The sequence below is a fragment of the Schistocerca piceifrons genome, chromosome 1, assembly GCF_021461385.2.
Source record: "Schistocerca piceifrons isolate TAMUIC-IGC-003096 chromosome 1, iqSchPice1.1, whole genome shotgun sequence".
Lineage (NCBI taxonomy): Eukaryota > Metazoa > Arthropoda > Insecta > Orthoptera > Acrididae > Schistocerca > Schistocerca piceifrons.
In genome coordinates, this window is record NC_060138.1 from 733,547,727 (window position 1) to 733,569,257 (window position 21,531).

The window sequence follows — 21,531 nt, forward strand, 5'->3', positions numbered from 1 at the left end:
ACATTAAGGAGGGTGTGAGCGTAGGAGCTCCGTAGTCCCGTGGTCCGCGTGAGCACCTGAGGAACGGGAGGTCCTTGGTTCAAATCTTCCCTCGAGTGAAAAATTTATTTTCTTTATTTTCGCAAAGCTATGATCTGTCCGTTCGTTCATTGACGTCTCTGTTCACTGTAATAAGTTTAGTGTCTGTGTTTTGCGACCGCACCGCAAAACGGTGCGAGTAGTAGACGAAAGGACGTGCCTCTCCAATGGGAATCGAAAACATTTGATCGCAAGGTCATAGGTCAACCGATTCCTCCACAGGAAAACACATCTGATATATTCTATACGACACTGGTGACAGATAATATTTGTCTGAAAATAAAAAAATTAAAACCCTTCACTCAAGGGAAAACTTGAACCCAGGACCTCTCGATCCACAGCTGCTCACGCTAACCACGGGACCACGGCGTTCCTAATCTGGCGTTCTCTTTGATGTTGCCTATCTTGCACATGGACTACTCACTTTGTATATTTTGCTTATTTTTTTCATAGTTCCACACAACTGCTTCCTGTTTTCTCGATAGATCTGTGTTCAGTTTTTCAAGGCCTATCCATTGTGCCAACTTATAACTAAATCTGGGGGGGGGGGGGGGGGTGCGATGGGGAGGTTCCCTTGTTAGAGAAGTACTGACCATGCGCAAGTTTGAAGAGAAGGTCTTCCTGCCAGGGAATGGGTAAGTTTCAACCAGAGACTCTGCAGTGATTGTAACTACAGAACCCCCACACAGGCAAAGGGAGCCACTGGGTTTCCTGATCATCACTAACAGGGCCGCTCAAGCACTCATTTTCATGGGCTCGATGACGCCAGCAGCCTGCAGTCTGACGAACTCTTGCTTCACGGCCAGAAATAGGACCACCGGAAAGGGTTAAGCCCAGAAGAACGACGGCTGAGCATCCAGCCAGAGAGCAATGTGCACCTGAAAGTCTGAAGCACACCATAAGTCTGACTGAAAGAGAGAGACATAGGTCAAGCACAGAATGTCGAGCTCCTGGGATGGGACAGCAGTGGAAACGACCTTAACTTAGTCAGAAATCGAAAGGTCAAACAGTGTGAAAGCATTAAGTCCAAAAATGTTTGAAGCCAAGGAATGGTCGACCACCAGTAGGGTCAGGAGCCGGGGAGACGCCATGCGAATTACCAAATGGGGTAAAAACTTTAAGTAGTTGTTAACCTTATCACTTGGTGATTTCAAAGGAGTGGACTATGTGCAGAATGACTTCCAGCGAGGAATTATCGAGTTTCAACGCAGCCATGCGGATCTGGGGATCAGATGCCAGTAGAAAAACATCATGAACCAAGGAGTCCACATACAACGCCTTACAACGCTGACTGGTGCAAGTGAAGTCGCATTTGCTGCTTGATCCAGCAAGTCCATGACCCATGAACAGCATGACTGAGCAGGCTGTTTAGGGTACTGGTCGAACTCAAGCCGAGGTGGCAGGCCATGATATCACTGGGAATAGTAGTTAATCAGCAGCACACACACCTCGTTAAAGGAGAGAGCCAAGGGGTCTGACAATGGTGCCAACCTGTGGAGCAACCAGGTGGGCGAGCCACTGGAGGTACTGCTAACAACGAAGAGACAGAACAGACTAAAAAGTTGGGATGACAGACACTACGACTAACTATAACAAACGAGGCAAGCAAATAAGAACTGTTGTGATAAACACGGCGAGACAACAACAGCAATGCAGGAACACTCCAGCCAATGACAGTAGGTATCTCAACACGTGGAAATGGAACGCAGTACGGCCGAGATGCCCATGCAAACTACAGCGAGTACCAGACCGCCAGGGTAGTTTTTTTTTCTTTATTGTAATTTCATTCTCCTGCTCTATATGTGCTGGGGAGTCAATGACAGTAGATATCTCAACATGTGGAAATGGAACACAGTATGGCCAAGAGGCCCACGAAACTACAGCGAGTACCAGACTGCCAGGATAGTTTTTTTTTCTTCATTCTCCTGCCCCATATGGGCTGGGGAGGGCTCGCAGCGGCACTGTCCACTGCTCTTAAGCCAAATGGCTTCACAAAAATACAGGAGGGTAATTACATGAAAGACGGGGGGAAGGGGAACATAAAAAACACAGTAAATGGAGATAGTGGGAGTTAAAATATACACTAAGATGGGGACATGCACTGGGGGACAGTTAAAAGGTCGACATAAATTTAAAAGAACACAGTTGGCAAATCAAAGTACACTTTAAAATCCACTGGAGGTAAACACAAGTTAAAAGTTGGCCACAGGATAAAAATCATGCAGAGCATGACACAAAAAACCACTGGAAATGTTGGAGCACTCGTGCAGAATAAAAAAAAAATTGCTGGTATGGACCTGCCGAGGGACTGGAGGCTGGAGAGGAGGCAAAAAGAGAACAGGAAGGTGCAGTTGGAGGGGGGTCTGGGGGGTGTGGGAGGTAGAGGAAAAGGGGGTAGGAGGTGCATGAAGGGGCAGGAGACAGGCAGGATAGGAGATGGTGAGGGAACACAAGGCAGGAGGGAGGGCAGAGACACTGAAGGGGAGTATGGGAGAGGGAGGGGGTGTAGGAGGGGGGAAGCCACTCAGGAGAAGAGAGGGGGAGGAGAGGGAGCCCCAAGGAGGAGGCAGGAGGAAGGTGGGGTTAGAATTAGTAGGAGGGGTAGACGTCAGGATGAAGTTCATCATCCAGGAGGGGTAGGTGCTGGAAGTTGAGTTGGAAAAGGAGGTGGAAGGTGTGGAGATGGACAGAGGGTGGGACACAATGGTCAAGGCGCGGCAATGGACTGGGGGGTGGAGAGGAAGGGGGACACCATGGGGTGTGGGGGATCGAGTTGGCGGGCAATATACAGGGTGCGGTTGTGTTCAAGGAAAAGGAGAAGGTGGGGGAAGGGGATAAGGTCATAGAGCATGTGCTCGAGGGACGGAAGGCAGATATGGAAGGCGGGCTAAGTGCATGGCGCTCGAGGATTTGGAGGGCGTTATAGAACCTGGGAGGGGCGGAAATCGAAGCAACGCTGCATAACAAAGGATGAGGCGGATCAAGGATTTGTAGATGTGAAGGATTGTGGAAGGATGCCGGGGTACCGCCGCACGATCATCTAAATACATGACTGCAGGAAACGCGATTGGCCGTGGACTTCACATGGTACGGAGACTGGCGGGCACGCACGGCGAGGCTCGAAATGCAGGCGCGCGCAGGAGCACAGACACCCCTAGTGGGTATCCAGGTTCATACCCTCTGGCGCGAATCCAACTTCCGCGCCTTCGACACCAGAAAGATGGATTGTCTTCGCAAGGCAAAACGACGCTGACTAGGGGGAGCACGAACTTTTCCTATTACGAGATTCCTTGCAGGATTTAACTGGAAACCGCCCTACCGATTAATAATGGTCTCAGACAAGGTCTTATTTCATCAAGTGAACAGTGGAAATACAATGTTCGACGATAGTGGACATATTGGATTGGAGGAGGCGAGTACGCGGCTGACGTTCTATGATGTATTCCTGGACTGTGAGCATCATTTGTCCCATGTATGGTTTGACGCATTCCCACGGAATTCTGTAAACACCTGCCATGCGCAATTCTAAGTCGTCTTTAATATTCGTAATGGGGCCGAGATTTGAGGAGGAGGACGAAAAACTGCTTTTTATGCCCTCCTAATATTCTGCCTATTTTGGCGGAAATATTTCCAGTACATGGTAAATAAGCAGTTGTTTTGAAGGCCTCATCCTCCTGTTTGTCTTGTCATTTGTACGTCTGTAGCACGCTCTGCACTTGCTGGACGAATATCCATTGCTCTGGATCACAATTTTCGGGTGTTCCAGTTCCCTTTGCTGATCATCGGCATCCGAGATGGTATGAGCCCGGTAGATTAAGGTCCTTAGAACGTCCATCGTTCGTGCTCGATGGGGACAACCAATTTGCACGTACAGGGCTGAATGAGTGGGCTTTCGAAACACCGAATACCCCAGTGCGCCATTGCTCTTCCGCCGCACCAAGACGTCTAAACATGGCAAGCAACCGTTTTCCTCCACCACCACAGTAAATCTTACGTTTCCATGTACAGAGTTCAGACGTTGCAGGAAATCTCGTAGACTGTCCAAACTATGAAGCCAAACCATAAAAGTGTCATCTGTTTACCGCTAAAATGCCATTGCTTTTAAAAAAGCTGAGGCGAGTGTTCACTCCTCAAAATCTTCCATAAAAGGATTGGCCACAAGGGGGAGAAAAGAGATTCCCATAGTGACACCGTCAAGTTGTTCAAAAAACTGGTTGTTAAATAAAAAATACGTCGATGCGAGAGTGTGCTCGAACAAAGCTGTAATGTCAGTTCCAAACCTATTGCCCATGAGATGCAGCGAGTCCATCACAGGCACGTTTTTAAAAAGCGAATCGACATCGAAACTGACCAACAAGTCGTCGCTTTCCAGCTTAATTAACTGAAATCTGCTGATAAAATCACTAGAATTTCTTATATGGTGTGGACACTTGGCTACGAAGGGTTCCAGTAAACACGCCGAGTATTTGGCCAAATCATAGCTGGCTGCCGCACTACTGCTTAATATACGACTTAAATACACATCTTCTTTGTGGTCCTCGGGCAGTCCATACTGAGTGCTGCAGGAAGATCCTTTTCGACGATCCGTCGGAGGAATTTAAAGAGGATGAGACTGTGTCCATATTCCGAAGGGGTCTTTCGTTTTGTCCCTACATTTGTTGCAACACCAGTAGTGGACATTGTCAGTTCCATCGAAGAATCTGTGCGCCGTCGTCCAGCAGTCGCAGCAGAGGAGATTCGTTGCAAGCCTTGCCTTGTGTTGACAGAGTCGCACCACCTAAGAGTAACATCTCACCTATGGACAGCTCAGCTCTCCGTAACTTACGAGAGATTGGATAAAGGTAATGCTACTGTTCTCATGCCACGAGAGGACTACATAAATAAGATCAATGTTTAATTGAGTGATAGTAAGCAATATTGCAGAGGCCAACCATGATGTGGGCAAATATTTGACGTCTTTACTGAAACCCATTGTAGGTAAGTGTCCACATCATATAAGAGTTTCTACTGATTTTATCAGCAGACTTCGGTCACTTAAGATGGAAAGCGACGACTTCTTGGTCAGTTTCGATGTCGATTCGCTTTTTACAACTGTGCCTCTGGTGGACATACTGCATCTCATAGGCCATAGGTTTGGGGCTGACATTACAGCTTTGCTCAAACACACAATCTCTTCGGCGTATTTTTTATTTAACAACGAGTTGTTTGAACAATCTGAGGGTGTCGCCATGGGGAACCCTTTGTCCCCCTGGTGACAAATCCTTTTATGGAAGATTTTGAGAAACTACCACTCGCCTCAGATTTTTTAAAATCGACAGTATTTTGGCGGTAGGTTGAGGACAATTTTATGGTTTATCATTATGGTTTGGACAGCTTCCGACATTTTCTGCAACGTCTGAACTCCGTACATGAAAACATAAAATTTACTACGCTGATGGAGGAAGGCGGTTGCTTGCCGTTTTTGACGTCTTGGTGCGACGGAAGAGCGATGGCACACTTGGGCATTCGGTGTTTTGAAAGCATACAGATCTGTATCTGCAAACTACCACTTGAAAGCATACAGACCTGTACCTGCAAACTACTGCTTGTCACCATCCAGCACAAACGATGGGCGTTCTAAAGACCTTAATTCACCCAGCTCATACCATCGCGGATGCCGATAATCTGCAAACGGAACTGGGCCACATGCAAACTGTGTTCCAGAACAATGGATATTAGTCCTACAAAGTACAGAGAGCGCTACAGACGTACAAACGACACGACAAACAAGAGAACGAGGCGTTCAAATAACTACTTGTTTACCATATATTGGAAATATTTTTACCAAAATAGGCAGAATATTAAGGATACATAACGTTAAAGCAGATTTTCGTACTCTTTCTAAAAAGTTGGCAGTTTTGGGATCCAGGCTTATGTGCGAATACAGCAAATCTTATATTGAACAAAGACTGTGAGGGGTTCATTACTATTCGCTAGCGCACTTGAGCAGATGTAATTTCGATGGATTGCTCATGCGCTGCCTGTGATATGGAATATCTGTGCTACAATAGAATTGCAGGTCAGAGCAGTGTTGGCAGTAAGTCGAGTTTAGTAGCAGAGAGCAGTCATGTTTTGTAGCTCACGCAGAGCACTTGAGTTCTGGAGTTCGGACAGGGCAGTGCAGCGGTTGACTCAGTGTTGGGCCTGTCGTGCAGAACGATGGCGGTACCTGACCGATGTGGTATAAGGTAATATATATATACAGAATTCAACCGCTGCACTGCCCTGCCCGAACTCCAGAACTCAAGTGCTCTATGTGAGCTACAAAGCACACACACACACACACACACACACACATATATATATATATATATATATATATATATATATATATATATATATATATATATACTGCTGGCCACCGTAAATGCAACACCCTGAAGGAAGCATCCGAATCAAGTGAAATTTACACCATGGGTTTGCAGCGATGAGATATGCAACTGATTAGAATTTCAGCGCAGACGCACATCACGCGCGCCTGTGGCGCCACCTCATAGCGCCATTTAAGGCTTGGCGATTTCGACGAGTGTACGTTCGGCACGTGTGTTTACCTTGTGGTTGTTTCACAAGACGATCAGTTATGCCTCGTAGACAACAGCGAACATCGTTTGATCAAGTATCCGAGTTCGACAGAGGAAGGATAGTGGCTTACCGAGATTGTGGATTATCATACAGAGATATCGCTAGTCGTATTGGACGAAACCAAACAACTGTAATGCGGATATGTGACCGTTGGATGCAGGAGGGTACGACGGACCGACGTGGTCGATCGCATTCACCTCGGTGCACCAGTACACGTGCTGATAGGCAAATTGTGCGCATGGCAGTGACGGATCGCTCAGTGACATCCCGAACCGTAGCACAGCACATTGCGTCTGTAACGCATCATCCAATGCCTGCGCGTACCATTCGACGCCGTTTACAGCAGAGTGGTCTGTCCGCAAGACGTCCATTGCTTCGTCTACCATTGACGCAGAACCACAGACGTCTCCGTCGCCAATGGTGTGATGACAGACGGATGTGGATGGCAGAATGGAATGACGTTGTCTTTACTGACGAGGCACGCTTCTGTCTGCAGCACCACGATGGTCGGATTCGAGTGTGGAGACACCGTGGAGAGAGGATGCTGGACAGCTGCATTATGCACCGCCACACCGGGTACTATGGTATGGGGCGGTATTGGATATTACTCTCGCACGCCTCTAGTACGCATTGCCGGTACTTTAAATAGCCGGCGCTACATATCCGAGGTGCTGGAGCCAGTTGTCCTTCCTTACCTTCAGGGCTCGCCCACAGCCATATTTCAACAGGATAATGCGCGACCACACGTGGCACGTATTGTCCAAAGGTTCTTCGTCAATAACCAGATTGAATTGCTTCCCTGTCCGGCTCGCTCTCCGGATCTTTCGCCGATAGGAAACATGTGGTCCATGGTTGCTCAACGAGTGACCCAAATTACATCCCCAGCGGCCACACCAGATGATCTTTGGCAACGTCTGGAAGCTGCTTGGGCTGCTGTACCCCAGGAACACATCCAACGTCTCTTTGACTCAATGCCGAGACGTGTGGCAGCGATGATCTCCAACAATGGCGGCTACTCTGGCTACTGATTCTGGCAGGAACCACATGACACAGACGTCTGTAAACGTAATCATTTGATACTTGGTCAACATGTTATCTACAAAATAAATTTTGTGGTGCTACCGCTTGTCTATCTTGCTGTTGCATTTGCGGTGGCCAGCAGTGTATATATATTATTGTCGCACACATATGTTAATTGCCACAATTGATTTAACCACAATTGTAATGTTAAAGTCACATGTAATTCCTTGCAGGAATGTTTCAATAACAACATTTGTTCTGAAGAAAACTTTTGCCAGTCATTTATATGAGTTTAAAGATTTTTCGAATTTTTCCAGTGCATACTCACGTTGGTGAAGCAAAAGAAAATCAGTTGTTTTCCTACAAATTAAAGTGTAGTGACTAGCATTGCACTGGGCTGTGCCAAAAATTTATTATAGGAGCAGATACATAGATAGCGTTATCCGGCGACATCATTGTGAGGTAAGAATTTTTCAGTTTATTCAGGATGATTTCACAGGGCGATGACGCAGCGGTGCTGACGTGAAAACTTATTAATCTCGATATGCAGACAGCCTTTAATGAATGGCCCCATTAAAACTTGAAATTTTGTTATTGGAAAGAAATTTTTCTATTGGGAACTTAAACGATATTTTTCTGTTGGGAGGTTAGACTAAATGTGAATATTATAATTATTTTTTCTGTTGGGAGGTTACACTTGTCGACAATCATCCAGGATAATATTTTTGAGAATATTCTGAGAAGTATTCAGCTATATATCTGCTTTTATTTATCTAGTGTTAAGTGTAGTTTGAATCTGGCGCAAAGCATTTGCTAATTTGTTATTTTTTTCACAGATCATCAACAATTTAATGCTCTTGGTTGTCACTGTACTTGTTCCACTTTGTATCCACTTTGTCTTTATTTGATTTTCTGTCCGCCTTTGATTTATGAAAAATGACGCGGAAAACTGCAGACAGTACATAGCGAAGTGTAATGAATGAAAATGCCAATTTGAGTAGTATGGCCGATAATAGTAGAGACATTTAGTATCACAGTTCTGACCCTCCAAATTTAGATAATCAGTGCTTGCCAACCACCAGTAACAAGTTAAATTTGAACTATGAGCAAACAAATTTAATTATGTGCACTGTAAATTTTACAACAATTGATGACGCGGTGTGTTCCACTACAACGAACATTGCTGAGTTTCACACATTCCATGTGAAAAATTTATACAGTGAGCAGATAAATGTTAATAAAGAAGACGAACAATTTACTCACAATATGTCAGATTTATTTAATTCCGGTGTAATTAACAACAGTGCACAACCAATCAGCAACCCTTTTCATGAATCAGACAATTACCAAATGGTTATAGAACATGTATCAAATGCAGATACACTATCACACAGCACAGGAAACAGAGTTGCTAAATTTGACGTTGATCAAATTATGGCAATACTGCTAAAACTTAATGAATCGGACAAACAACTTAATGAAATTTCAAACAGTCGAATGAAAACACGACAGGTCGATGAAACAAACTAATGAAAACTTCAAACAGGTTAATGAACAGTTTACAGCCATTGCCGTGCAATGTTAGGAAACTAAAGAACAATTACATGAGGAAATTAAGGCTTGTGCCAGGAACAGCACTGAGGAAATTAGATCCGTTGCACAAGAGATACGCAATACACACGAAACCACAATAGAATTACTTAGAGATGAAATCAGCACAGTCTCTAAACAATGTTCAGAAAACACAACATGGTTACACGATGAGCTTAAAGTAGTAGCAGCATAACTTATAATCATGCACCTTGGATGCAAAAGTCGACGAGAAATTTGAAATATAGATCACCCAAATTGATGAACGTTTTAATCACCACCAATAAAACAACGAAACTCATTACGGCAAATTCATATAGGAACAGAATAAAGTAAAGAAACAAGTCATGGATACAACGCTGATCTTGGTCAGACATTTAGAGACGATAATTTTGATTACAAGCACTTTCTGTCTGTCAGGAAATTTAAGGTATTTAAGAATGACAGAACACAGATTCTCCCTTTGGACTGGACACAACAATTTGCTTTTGCATTTCCACCGGCTTGGCCTGTAACGCAGAAACTAAAATTTATTTGCAGCTTTTGACACTTTGACGAATATGTGCCGTAGCATGCACAGGGCCCCGGGCAGTGCTAGTGCTATTTCTTCTTTAGTTTTCTGCACTGCTGCCTGCTCTTTTACTACCCTTTATATCTATCAAAACAACTCTTCAACTATCGATCTATCTAGGATTAGGAATGAGTAAAGAAAACCTGATATGACAAGTTTTACCTGACAGTGAAAGTTTTCATTAGACACTCACGAAATGACAAGAACTACCAGCATAATTTTAATAACAGATAAAATTGTAATCAGCAGTATCCTCATAATTATCAACAACCGCAAACACATTTTGGCAACAATCGAGGTTTTTCCCCACAACAACAACAAAATCAACAGTATCCTCATAATTATCAACAACCGCAAACACATTTTGGCAACAATCGAGGTTTTTCCCCACAACAACAACAAAGCCAACCAGCTAGCATACATAACCAACAATGTGGTTGACAAGGTCAGGCTGGCTTTAATGTTCCGCCGCCTGCACGTATAGCATCGGCTCCGCCGAATAATAACGCTCGGTAACAAGGAAGCCAATACGTACAGAAAACACATTATTTCAACTCCCAGTGCAACGCGCTGTATAGTAGCGACGATCATGACAGACGTAAAAGCAATGAGCACAGTTTTCAGTGCACGTTTAATAACAACAGGTTTTATCAGCAGCAGAATCATCCACAAGCACAGTTTATTATGAATGAACCAGACAGTCGGTATCATCCTCAGCCAAATACGTCGGGATGAAGTAACAGAACAGTACAAATAGTCGAATTGCCACAGAATCCTCCTGCAAATAGCAGTACATCAGAAGAAACTTAACTAGATACAGCACAGGTTACATCTTCCAGCAGCATAGACAATACTTTTGGCACACAGGATTTTGTTCACGAAAATGTTATTACTTTTGACGATATCCGAGATACGCTTTTACATGAAAAACCAGTTGTACAAAACAACATTTCCTACCCTTTATTGAAGTAAAAAATTGGTTCATCCACATTTTCAGCAGTAATCGATCCTGGATCACCTATTTCAGTAGAAGACACTTTCAACAAATGTAACAAAGAGAATACTTATCCTACATTACCACTAGCCAAACTAAAGTAAGAGGAGCAGTATCTGGTAAAGGAGTAAATGTGAAATTACAGACATACTTATCTTTTTTTATTGCAAGTCATATGTTTTACACAAATTTTACTGAAAACAGACGTTATTTTATGTACGAATTTTTTGGTGCAACATAAAGCAATTATTGACTTTCACGGTTCCTATTTGATGTTAAAGGATGAAAAGGTACAACTGGCATTGGGATTTCAGCACGCATTATCAGCAGAAGAACAGGCAATTAATCGAACACATGTCATTTCTGCATCCCGTGACGTAGATTGGCATACCAAATTGTTCACAGATACGTATGTACACAATTAGAGTACACCAGATGAAGCCGATTGCGACGTTATGTCAATTGATTTCTGATAAAGTAAAACAGAGCAACACAGATACAGATGATGAACGTACAGAGCAGCGCAAAATTCCTTTACAGCAAACCCCAGTTTTTGACAACATTCCTGGTACTATGTCCGGTTTTATGTATGACTTTCAAGTATGAATTTCAAGTTAAACAGCGTGACACGTTTAAAGCCAAACATTATCCTATTCCTTATATCCACAGAGAACAAGTTAAGAAAGAATTACAAGCTATGCAAGACCAAGGGATTATTGAACTGGCAGCTGGTGTCCACAGACACTAGAAGAACTTCCACAGAAATTTCATGGTACTGCTATTTATCCCACCTTAGATTTAAAATCGGGATTTTGGCAGGTTCAGCTCCATCCGAACGGCAGAAAGTACACAGCTTGTCTCTGTTTTGGTGATTCTTATCAATTCTGCAAATTTCCGTATGGTCTAACAATTTCTTCAGCAGCATTTATTCGTGGTCTGAATTCAATTCTTCCGACAGAACTTAAAGCCAGAATCACAACGTACATTGACGACATCCTTATCGCAGAAGCTAACTGGTCTCAACATAATTTGATACTTGAACAGCTGTTACAAACTTTTCGTGCACAAGGACTCACAGTTAATCTTAGTAAGTCGCACTTTGGCAGAACCTCCATAAAATTTCTTGGACATTTAATATCAGCAGAAGGCATTGCGCGTGACCAGGAAAAACTTCAGGCGTTACGTGACATTACTGTTCCAACGACCAAGAAAGAGCTACGCAGCTTTCTAGGATTGATTAACTTGTTACGTAAATTTATTCATTGCTCTGATTTAGACACCCCTAAATTATGCCAGTTGACTGGCAAAAACACTATTTTGTCCTGGGATAGCCAAGTACAGTCCTAATTTGTTAATCAGAACCATGCATTGTTGAACGCACCACTTTTATCACACCCAGATCCCACCAGATATTTTTCCATTGCCACTGACAGTTCTAACACCGCTCCAGGCGTACATATTTTCCAGGATATTGACGAAGACGGTACTACAGTAATTAAAAACATCGCCTTTGCAAGTCGCATTCCGTCGCCCGCTGAACGCAATTATTCTGTTACAGACCTTGAAACATTATTTGTTGTATGGGCATTTACCAGATTTAGGCATTTTCGTTAAGGGAGACATACTACCGTTTACACAGATCATTGAGCTATACAACTTTCCACTAAATTTACACACGACAAGTTAAGCAGGTGGAAACTTTATTTACAAGAATTTAGTTTTACATTTGTTCACATTCCCGGTGCAAAAAATATGGTAGCAGACGCACTATCCCGTTCTCTCAGCAACAATCAGCAAGACGTCGTAACTAACATCTGCCAAACAAATTCCATCCTGACGCATATCCTGGAGCCAGAAAATCTTTTATTATCCTACGACAGAATTGTTATTTTGCCAACATGGAGAAACGTATTCGCCGAGTTTTAGCGTCATGTAAAATCTGCCAGAAATCTAAATCCGACACGACTTCACATATTCCACCGTTATATCTTAATGTACGCATTAAATTAAGACATATGGCCGCTGTAGACATTTTTGGACCGATTCCCAGATCTAATAGAGGTTTGTGTTACATCTTTGAGGCTGTTGAACTCACTTCGAAATTTGTTACCCTCATTCCGCTACGCAAAGCTACTGCTAAATCTATTTCAAAGGCATCTGTAAAACATTTTTTACCTCATGTAGATCATGTATTGAAAGTAATTTCCAACAATGGACCACAGTTTCGATATGTGACATGAACACTTATGTTAGAAGCTAGAAAGATTTCTCCAATGTGTATATCCAAGTATCGCGCTTCTTCGAATCTTTCTGAACGACTGATGAAAGAAATTGATAAACTATGTAGAATATACTGCCATAAAAGACATATTGATTGGGAGACACACATATTTTCATTCCAGGATGTAATTAACTCTATACCAAATGAATCTACTGTGTTATCTCCTACTGTTGTCTTGTAAAATGTTGAACCACCCAACAAAATTAAAGAATTGGAATCTTTTCCTACATCTCGCGACTACGCCACCATGAAATAATTGACATTGCGCTCAACAATATCAAGCGTGTCGCATAGCGCCGCAGAAGACAGCAAAACAGGTTTGTAAACGCCGTGAATTTCACATAGGACAGAAGATAGGAGTACGCACACATTATTTATCCAACAAAGGAAAGAGTAGATGCAGTATATTTGAACTTCTATACGCTGGTCCATATAGAATTCACAGCATTCCTGAACTTGAAACTTTAAGAACAAGAAAATTCAAGGGCAGCCACCACATTTCAAATATTAAACCCTTTATAGAATGAACATACCTTATGGTTTATCACACTGTAATGCCATTTTCTCTGCATACACTTACATTTATATGACCACTTACTGATGATGATGGTATTTTTCTTGGCAAGTCCCAGTAAGGTAACGTTAGCATGTCGTTTTACTTGTCGTTACATATCAGACCGTGCACATTTTCTATATGACATAATTTTCTGGGGAATATCCCAATAAGCTGAACTCGGAAAGTCAATCCATGTACTATAATCACAGACCTAAGACATTTTCCACTTTATAATGTATATATACTAGTTTACCAATAAAAAGTACAATGTTCTCTGTATGCACTATGTAGTCTTTAAGATATGACAAACACCAGTTGACCCTGATATTTTGCCTTATGATATCCCACTATCTTAACTGTTCTACATTTTTATGCTACTACATTATGATATTGTGTATACACCTCTGCAGTTGAAAATATTCTTGTCTATGGGTTTGACCTAATACATTTTCTGTCATGCTATCTGTATGCTTAGTTATATCATTAGAAACATGAGTTCATTCAATGAGTATATGATTAAAATGCAAGATAATAATTCACATTCATCATTTTCAGAAAGCAATACCATGTAAAAGAAATAAATTAAACAACCACAGTATTTACTGTAAAAAGACATGGATATTTTACCATCAGAATGAAAGAATGAAGATGTAATACTTTGTCACGAAAAGTAAATGGATTGGAATTAACAAGCATTAACAAGAATATACTATACACACCGTATGATAGCAGTCTTGACTAATTTTTTTCTTTCAGAATATGAGGTGATTGTGGCAGGCTGTTGAACAAAACTATACATGTTAATTTTAGTGGTGAAATGTGCTAGAAGTAAGAAACTCTATAATATATGAAATAGTGAATGATGATGAATAGTTGTATGAAGAAAATGGTAATATTAATAATGAATAATGAAGTGACTATTTTTTGCAAATGATAATAAATGATGATGAATAGTTGTATGAAGAAAATGGTAATATAAATAATGAAGTGTATATTTTTTGCAGATGATAATAATTGATGATGAATAGTTATATGAAGATTATGGTAATATGAATAATGAAGTTTTTATTTGTGGATGGTGATAATGATGAAGTTTATATATTTTCTATTAGTTAAGAGACGCTATATAGTTATTTAAGTATTTGTTGCAGTTCTTTTTGACAGTATGTCATATGTTATGTAGTATAATGACTGAATGTTTTGGGAAAGACACCTAGAGTACATACATATTTAGTGCACATTTCATTACCTGTTAATTCGAAGGTTACTACATCTCAGCATAATATGAATATATTTTTTCTTTCAGCTCAATAATCCACTTTGTATTTTCTCCAGGAGTAGCTTTTCATGATGTTAAGATCATTTCTGAAATATGTCCTTATGTTATATGCTACAGGCACTTAGTTATTAAGCTTGTTCCAGTACTTGCATTTTACCCAGTTGTTTCTATGATTCATGAATATGATCACATGTACTCTACTTGTTTGGTAACCTTGCTGCAGCTGACTCATGACGAATGACAAACGACTTTCATTACTTTATTTCCAGCAGTATATAAAAAGCAAGTATTTTCATGCTACAGCAATTAAATATTAATGCCAACGCAATGCATTGCTAGTACACAAAAAATTATTGCTAGTCCCAACTGTTACCAGTACATAAATAAATAATGTTACCAGTCGAAAAAATATTGCTTATCCACAACATAAGCAACATTCCATTTGTTTAATGTATTGTTTCCATTACCTGTATAGGCTAAGCATCTTGAGTACTAGGTCAAATGTCTTACATTTTAAATATATCTTGTGTCACTTGCATAATATCATATGTACTCACTAGCAGCTTATTGCTACATGCAATAACTCCTATTTTTGATGAATGACTTCTATATCATTTGTAATACATAATGAAGCTACAGGCCATTGAGTGCCAACACTTATTTAACTAAGATGATATACCAATATGTACCTCTAAATGATGCTTTGTAATGCTTAATGAATGCTTGTAATATATAATAAAACAACAGGCCATTGAGTGCCAACACTTATTTAATTAAGATGATATACCAATATGCACTTCTGAATGATGCTTTTTAATGCTCAATGATTGATTTTTAATACATAATGAAACAACAGGCCACTGAGGGCCAACACTTACTTAATTACGGTGAGACAATAATCTGTACTTCTGAATGGTGCTTAGTATAAGTGTATCCTTCACCTTCTGACTTAATTACCACCAGTTGCTGAGGCATCCCTTTATCCTGTCCATTCTCATGGTCATAGAACACTCCATTAGGTTTAATTCTACATTGATGTAAAAGTATGGATTCTACAAGAATTTGGTGTTGACGTATCAAGCTGTCCACCACCTTGAATGACAGTGATGTTATTATGGACCTACTGTTTGGTGTACCTAATGTACTACCAAAATGATAAAATACAATGTTAATACAATAATGTCTTGACTACACTGATAAATACTTCAGGGAAGAGAACTTCAGACTGTCTCACTTGGTTTTGTGCTTCTATAAAAAGATATGGACTTTTAGCGCAGTTATGCGCAACCCACTGTGCTACAACCATGATGCTATCCTTCCCATTCCTTTCCTAGTTCTAGTAAAAATGCTAAAGACTTATACAGCATGTGTGCACTTCATTTCACTTGCTAATATGATCAGTTCTCCTAAACATGCTAAAGACTTTTACAGTGTGTGTGCACTTTATTTCATTTCTCAATGTGTTTAGTTCTTGTAAAAATGCTAAAAACTTATACAGTGCACATGCACTTCATTTCATTTCTTAATTTGATCAGTTCATGTAAAGATGCTAAAGACTTTTACACTGCATGTGCTCTTTATGAAATTTTTTAATATGATCTGTACTTATATTATTTATCAACAGTATCATATGTACTCTGTGACTATAGACTTTGTAAACTAAATATGTTATATCTATTTCCAATAGGTAATTTGTTGCTGATGGGAAGTCCAGTTGAGTCACCATCGCTGCCAAATTCTTACCCCTCTGTGGAAAGTTATGTAAGGGGTTCATTAGGGGTTCATTACTATTCGCTAGTGCACTTGAGCAGATGTAATTTCGATGGATTGCTCATGCTCTGCTGGTGATATGGAATATCTATGCTACAATAGAATCGCAGGTCAGAGCAGTGTTGGCAGTAAGTCGAGTTTAGTAGCTCGCAGAGGGCAGTCATGTTTTGTAGCTCACACAGAACACTTGAGTTCTGGAGTTCGCCCAGGGCAGTGCAGCAGTTGACTCAGTGTTGGGCCTGTCGTGCAGAACGATGGCGGTACCTGACTGATGTGGTATAAGGTAATATATATGTACCATATATATACCATATATATATATATATATAAATATGGTATAAGGTAATATATATATATATATATATATATATATATATATATATATATTATTGTATCGCACATATGTTAATTGCCAGAATTGACTTAACCACAATTGTAATGTTAAAGTCCCATGTAATTCCTTGCAGGAATGTTTCAATAACAACATTTGTTCTGAAGAAAACTTTTGCCAGTCATTTATCTGAGTTTAAAGATTTTTCGAATTTTTCCTACGCGTACTCATGGTGATGAAGCAAAAGAAAATAAGTCGTTTTCTTACAAATGAAAATCTAGTGGCCAGCATTGCACTGGTCTGTGCCAAAAATTTATTATAGGAGCAGATATACAGATAGCGTTATCCTGCGACATCATTGTGAGGTAAGAATTTTTCAGTTTATTCAGGATGATTTCACAGGGCCATGACGCAGCGCTGCTGTCGTCAAAACTTATTAATCTCGATATGCAGTAAGTCTTTAGTGGAAGGTTACATTAAAACTTTAAAATTTACTATCGGAAAGAATTTTTTCTATTGGGAAGTTACACGGGATGTTCCTGTTGAGAGGTTACACTGAATGTGAATATTATAATTATTTTCTCTGTTGGCAGGTTACAAGACGCTCATAGTGCAGGAACGCATCGTAGAATAACAGCTGCATATTACTCCTAATTGTGCGATTGTGCTATGATACTAATCATTTATGTTTCAAAGATGTTCTACACTTCGTGGTAATTTGGCATTTACTGTTTGTCGAGTTCATTATGTTGCACTATTAATGCAGTGTACACGTACTACTAGTACTACACTATCATCAGTTTAACTGATTTCTATTACTGCTTACACTGTGTACGGGATTATTCACAAGTACCTCTGGGGTTTCAAATGAGAGCTGTGCTTAACCTCCCAGATATAAAGAAAATAGACTCATATCCCTGGATAAAACATGTGACTATATTTTAAATTCACAGTACGCGTTCTCTGTATGGGCAATGTATGCGACACGGCACAAAACAACATGATGGTGATACACTTACCCTAGACGTCGCAAAACATATTGTTCGGTATCAGCTATACATTGTAAGGGGTCCACTATACCATACTCCGAGAGAAACACATTTTGACTCACTCAGGTCGACGGTAGACAGAATCGATTGTCAAGAGCCTCGAGCGCTAAGAGAGTGAATTTGATAGTTCTCTGGACGTAGCCGTCCGTCAGTGTGCATATAGTGATTGGAAAGGCTGGGGAAAGCATCCCTGATATCGTATGAGCTGGCAGTGACCGCACCACCGTATCATGACAAGTGATATTACTGATGAGTGTTCAGAAAGTTCATACAGTGCCGACAATACACGACTACAGCAACCGCGCAGGCCATGCAGTGGACTGTAATGAGTATTGTGTGTGCTTAGTATTATTATTGCCTGTGATGATGTATCAAATACATGTGTTGGGATTATCGGTAATTAGATGTGTTAGTGTCGGCCTCATATCGCATCTAACTAGAATATATCGCTGCTATAGAGTGGAGTATTTTACATTGGTTATTCCAACATCCGTCTCGATTTTGTTTAACATCGTTGAGCAACAGCATTCTGATTATAAACGACTCCCAAAACAACTAAAACCTGATTAGCACTTATCGATTAGGTCACGGTCACATAAAATTAGAACTTGGCTGCTTTTCGGTTATTAACAATCGACGTACCTTAAGCGGGAGAGTTTCATCTAAGCTACTGCGCCTATGACCTGTTTTAGGGATCGAGCAGTAATCAATACCAAACTGTAAAAAGTGTGATGCATTGTAATTCTGATAGTAAAGAAATCACCTGAAGGAATAATACAGTTTGAACTACACAGTGCAATAATACCCAGTATATCGTGAACAGACGTTTTCATCACATCAAAGAGTGCCAATGAAAAGTGTGTAAAATCGTGACGGTTAAAATCCGCTTGAGAAACTGTGATATTCAAATGCTAAAGAACGATGCCTGTGAATAATACCGATGTCAAATATTTGTCATGAACTTATCAGAAAAGTGTTTTCTCGTGATTTTATTCATGCATTTGCTATTTGTACCTTTAAAGTCACCTAATTTTGCATGGATCAGTAAACAGTAATGTAAAGATTGGCCTTGACAATGGTGGCGTGACTGTTGAGTGACGCCATACTCACTCGTGGAGTGGCCGAGTCAATTAATAGTGGGTAGTGAGGTGACTCCACAAGCTGCTACAGTGAAACATGTAAGTAATTCGGGCAACACAAAATAACCACACCGGATGGTGACTACAACGACATCAAGCGGCAACTTCGGAACAACGAGGACGCTGAACTCGATATCTACATACAGCAACACCACCTGACCACAGACCACGAAGTACAATGACCATAGCTCCACTTGCCGGCCGACCATCGAACTGTGAGCAACGCACCGATCAACAGTTGCACCGGCAGGCAGTGCACACAGCCCCACAGCACAACTAGCTAGCAGCAAGACTGGCGAGTGAAGAGGGTCTGCTGGCGGAACAGTAAACTACATTACGCTATCTTCAGAGCATATAATTTACTTCAAACTGTATTTTGAATTTATATAGACAGTAACAGTACTTCAGATATTTTTTCGAAGTTTTTTTCTGAAGGATAGTATCCTTATGTGTGCATGTTTATCCCAATAAGACAATAGCTAGCAGCTGCATTTCACGTCTTTTATAACAGTAATTGTTAATTACAGGTTTGTTTATTTATTTATTACTTCAAGGCGTATATCTCATTTAAACGTTCTTTTCAGAAATTATGAATGTTGATTGTAGTGTTTGCTTTTGGTGGGCTCGTCATTATTACTTTATCCAGCGGTGAAAGTTATTTTGTTAATTTGGGTGAACTGACATAGAGAAAGCTTATTTAATTAATTGTTAATTAGGAATAGTGTTGAGTTACGAAATGTAATTTAACAATGGTTGCCAGAGGATTATGAACAATCAGAAAGTCTTCTGAGCCAGAGCAATGTAGTATCTCGAAAAATGGAAGCAGTGCTAGGGGCTAAAGATGGTTCAGGGAACAGTGGTTGTGCATAGTCAATTGACAGCCGTTTAGGTCATTCAGCTGGATACACTGAGACACCACTGAAGACAATGAACGAGAAACCAAGCTTGGATGGAATATATTTATAATTAATAGTGGAATTAATCTCAAAAACATACAAAAAGATCAATGAGAGATATTAAGATAAAACGAATGACAGAGAGCATAATAAAATAAAGAAAATGAAGAGAAGAGAGCACAAGAAAATGAAGAAAAATGGAGAAGATATTACAAGAAAACGCAAAGATATTGCAAGAATATGAAGACAAGATAAGTCCTGTAGAAGATATTCCAAGAAAAACAAGGAAACTCTCCAAGACAGTTTAGAAAAATTACCCAAACAAAACATAGATAGCTTGAAGACAAGAGTTACAAGAATTTGAAGAAAGAATGAAGAGATGCCATTAAGTGAGGGAGAGAGAGGGAAAGAGAGAGAGACATATAGACAGAGAGAGAGAGAGAGAGAGAGAGAAGAAGCCAAGAAATGGTTAGGGAAGCTGAAACCCAGCAAGAAAAGCAGGTTCAAGGCTTATTATCGCCGACAGATTAAAAATTAAAGAGAAATGGCACAAGAATGGAACATCACTGAGGAACCTGAATTAGGTGTGAACTTGAGGGGCAAAATAGCAACACAGAGACAGCATAACGACCAGCAACTCAAGCAAGAGATCAACCATCTGCGAGATGGTATAGAAGAACAGGAGAATAAAACAGAAGAAATTGATGGCAACATTCACAGTGAAATGTCAACAGTGAAGGAATAGGAAATTGCTACTGTAATGAATGGTGATAATCTCAACATCCAGCCTAATGCAAGGTAGAAGCATAATCCGAAGGGGGCATAGCACTCAGTGATATTTAGTAAATGGTTGAAAGGAATTTTCACTGTGTACTTTGAAAATTCAGGCAAAATTGAGTTTGCAATGTACAGAATGGAAGTCGAAGTTTTCATCCAGGAAATTAGGAAGATAGAAGAAGCTAATGGTTATGATCAGTTTGAAGTTCAATACCGCGGAAATGCTTTTTAAAGAGTTGCTAAGATGCAACAGTAAAAGATGTACTAAACTGTAGGTTTCTTAACATATATAGGGGTATCCCAGATGACAGAGAAATATTAAACGTGTAGGAAACTAGCAACTCTTTTCCTGGTATATCAGTTAACGACTGGTACACTCCCAGCTGTGTCAGACTAATCTTACTGTTTCAAGTCACAGTCCCCTTCCATCTTTCCTATCCATAGCTCAAGAATATTGTAGAAATTACTAAGTTGATTAATCAATGGCTGTCCGAGTAGTTCAGTTATGACCAGTTTAGTAAAATCTTTGGTAAATTCATCATAGTGACATGAAGTTAGTGTTGAGGTAGTAACTGAGCT